This window comes from Pocillopora verrucosa, chromosome 9 (genome assembly GCF_036669915.1).
Source record: "Pocillopora verrucosa isolate sample1 chromosome 9, ASM3666991v2, whole genome shotgun sequence".
NCBI classification, from domain to species: Eukaryota; Metazoa; Cnidaria; class Anthozoa; order Scleractinia; family Pocilloporidae; genus Pocillopora; species Pocillopora verrucosa.
Window position 1 is genome coordinate 3,463,456 of NC_089320.1, and position 3,740 is coordinate 3,467,195.

A 3,740-nucleotide genomic window follows, 5' to 3' on the forward strand; every position below is an offset into this window, starting at 1 on the left:
TATTTTTTTTCTTTGTCTTTCTTAGGCCAGCCATTACTCCCATAACGAAATGGATTCGAATCCAAAGCTCGCTGACACATTTCACAGTCTACGTGTCCCAGAAAGTTCTGACGTGGACATCACTGAATATACGCAGCGCAATCCAATGGATGTCGAATTCAGAAGTGCAAAGAGCACACAAGGCGCTTACAAATTCGAAGACATCAAGACCTATCTTAACAACTTGTACCAAACTGAGAAAATGGAGGCAAAGCATAAATAATTTCTCGAGAAATTTTGAATAAAGTTAGATTATTCTAAGCTTTAAGCAAGTCAAAACACGTGAAAGACATAACAAAACATGTAGTTTGCTAGTAAAGTTTAAGGAAGACTAAGATAAAAATTAGTAGATTTGAATTATCAATTATCTTATTACTGGATAGTTTTCAAGTTTTATATGCTGAACGAAGTACAGAAAGTGCTTATTGACTGCAACTATAAAAACCCATTTAACATTTGTACGTTGGAAAAATAAACTACAAAGTTTATTAGTCTTAAGGTATTAATTGATAATAAAAGGGGCAATTCCTGCAAGAATAAGCATCTACATGAAACAGCTAATAGGTATAGATTCCTTTAAACTTTCATTCTTTTTCCTTTTGTAAGGTTTGCTAGATATCGGTTATTTCACATATTTTCCTTTCATGTTTTGTGCTGGAAATGGGTGCGCGGCTGGCAAAATTTACTCATTTGCGCATGCCTAAGTTTGACCTTGTTTGAAAACTAACGTCGTACTCGTGTTAATGATTAAAAAAAATGACGCATTCATTTCTGTTGTACAGATTTTGTATGCTATCAATTTTCAAATAATTGTTTCAGTTCGTTGTTATCAGAGTTTCGAAACATTTTTTAAAACCGACGGATTAGCTTAATTTAATTGTCATAATGAGCCCAGTTCCGCGGTCACGAAGGTCAGCGGTCAACACAATCGTGGTTTAAAAAAATCATGAAAAGATGACGAAGCCCTGAAAACTGCGAGAAGACAAGATTAAAACAGGTAAAGATGTTTGTCGTCTTATTACGGGCGTGGGACAAAAAATTTCAAAGTCCCATTGAGGAATCGAACCTCAGACCCTCGGATTCCGCGCTCCAATGCTCCGATGGGTAGACGAAAAACAGTTGCACTAAAAAGTGGAAGTTTCCCCCTTGATGCTTTACTTGAGTAGACTGGAAATTGAAAGGTTACCAAAATCCTTCGTTAAAAATCAAAATTTTCCAAAACCACAACCTTGTGGATAACCCTTATCAATAGGAGAACGTTATTAATTCACCACACGCCCCAGTTTATGAAGAGAAGCAGAGCGACGGGAAACACGATAAAACGGACACGAGCGATGAATAGAATACAGATATAATGGAGATTTCATTAAAGTTACAGAAATTTTTTACCATTAAAGAAAGGAGAAAGCAGAGAAGTATTCTCTCTTTACTCAGACTTAAAATTGAATGTTTTATATCCAATATGGAGGAAGACTCAAACCTGAATAAATGGAATCTTTAACGGAGAACTTTTTAACCTTTTACACCTCACATCAGATCAGTATCCATATTCTCCATATTATTCTCTATAAATGTCCTTAGGTGCTGACAAGGATAATTTGTTTAACAATCATAAGCCTTTTTAGTTAGTGATAATTTCCTTTATTCTCGAGACCTTAATGGTTAATTTAGGGGTGACATTTTAAGGAGAAATTAGATGCTTGTTACTCTCAGGGGTGAAAACGTTAAAAAAAACCGAATCTGAATTTACCACAACAATAATGATTCCTTTGCGAGCTTAGTTTCTCAAATTACATTTATTTGAAATAAATATCGATTATGTCACTCTGACTATAGATTCTGTTTTCTTTTATTTTCCTATTCTTGGTCATTCCCATGAGCCCTCAGGATGCCTGTATTGTCCAGTCCTCTCTTCTGCTTCCTCGCTATCAGTCTCTCTCCAGCCATCGTACGGAAGTTTCTCAGAGAATTTAGACGGTTGGCAAGGCGACTGTTTAGTCTACCTGTTTCATCGGCAGTCACCTGCAGAGAAAAAAAGAAGTAAAAATTGTAGTCAGAAATTTTAATTATGCTCCACTTCAAATAAGCATCATTAGCTTCAGAAATTCACAAGACGCGGAGTCTTTAATGTGAAAATCCGAAAGCGAGACCGAAAAATTTTAAAAATAAACCTTTCTACTGCTACCATCATGTCGCTCATATTCCATCAAGATTTTTCGTTGATGACAGGAGTATGTTGCGCTTAGAGTCACTATACCCACATTTTTTTTTAGCGTTTATTTGCGATGTTCCAGCTTTCATAACCCATGCCAATATTTTCAAACGGCAGCGATATAAGATATCCGTCTCCCACAACGATAATTCGGAGTCTAAATCCTTTGCCGTTTGAACGAGTTCTGGAGTTATTGGAGAGCTCTGAAAGAAATTCGAGACTCCTAGACTAACAGCAAAGGCTGACGAGATTCAAGATAGGATAAAAATATTGTGAGAGCTACGATTTTATAGAGCACCATTCTTAACAATTGGTTCAAAATAGAGTGTTAGTCAATAGATTCATAAGCTATAACTCTGATGTTCACCGGTTTAAGATAAAAGCTATATATTTAACATTTCAAAACATATTGTTCCAGAGAGAGCAACAACCTTCGTATTAGAAAGATGGCGAAGTATTTCTGAAATGTTTGAGCAATTTCCGTACGTTCGGGAGGAAAGGAGTAGCGTTTTAGCCCTCAAACCGTGTTTCCTTGTTCCCTAGCATTTTCTTATATCGAATTTGATTATTTTGTCCTCTAGACTAAAAATTTGTACAAACCTGTCTTTTTCCGCAGTTGTACTGATAGGGACAGCTCCATGATTGCACCAACATAAAATTTTGAAAGGCAAGAACGAACAAAAAGAACAGAGTTAGGACAGCTTGATACTTCATCTTCACGATAGAACTTCGAAAGTGTTGTCAACACAGTTTCCTGATGTGAATACTGAATTCGATGGCAGTCCCGCTTAAATGAGTGCAAAATGTGATGAATTAATAACTAGCTTGTTAAGGCAACAAATTACCTGATATGAAAAGTTGGCCGGCTTTTTATTTACTTCAAGTAATGTTTGCATAATTTTGTATGGCCTTTAAGTGTTAAATAGCGTGCTTATCAATCAATTCTGTCTTTAGAAGACCGCGCCCTCGATTCCTTCTCAATTTGTTTATACGTCCTTGCATCGCCGCAATAAAACTCTAATTATGTACTTTATATAACGAAAAAGAAAGGCTGTTTTCATTTGGAAACCCTACAAAAATGTTCCATCAGAGAACGTCGAGCATCGTGGGGTGACCTAACATACAACGCTTTGTACGTGCTCTCTGATTATTTCAAAGGGAGATTATTTTTTTAGAAAAATTAGAGGAGATTGTTGCGTATTTATTTAACGAGTGCTATTACTTTTTAAAGTACATTTAAGTTGCGTCGGCGGGCAAGTGAAACATCCAACAGTTCATTTTGTACTTAAAGTTGATGAATGTAAATGATCCGCCCTAGCAAATTTCGGAAAGCTGGCGTTTTTAGCGCTTTTGAGTGTAACCTTTCGGCCGAAACAAAGTGTTTTGTTCCATTTGTTAGTTTTAACCTAAAATCTTTATAAAAAGGCGACACTGACAGCTTTTTAGAGGTCCTAAAAATGAAAGAACTCAAGAGAGTAGTGCTAAAGTA

At 36.2% G+C, this 3,740-nt stretch overlaps 1 long non-coding RNA gene across 1 annotated transcript; it reads right to left on the bottom strand.

Moving 5' to 3' along the window:
• Nucleotides 1-1,659: 1,659 nt before the first annotated feature.
• On the bottom strand, nucleotides 1,660-3,063 carry LOC136283540 (uncharacterized). Its single transcript, XR_010718823.1, has 2 exons — nucleotides 2,852-3,063; nucleotides 1,660-2,061 (listed from the first exon to the last, which is right to left on the bottom strand). It is a non-coding gene; the product is annotated as an uncharacterized lncRNA (long non-coding RNA).
• Nucleotides 3,064-3,740: the final 677 nt, after the last annotated feature.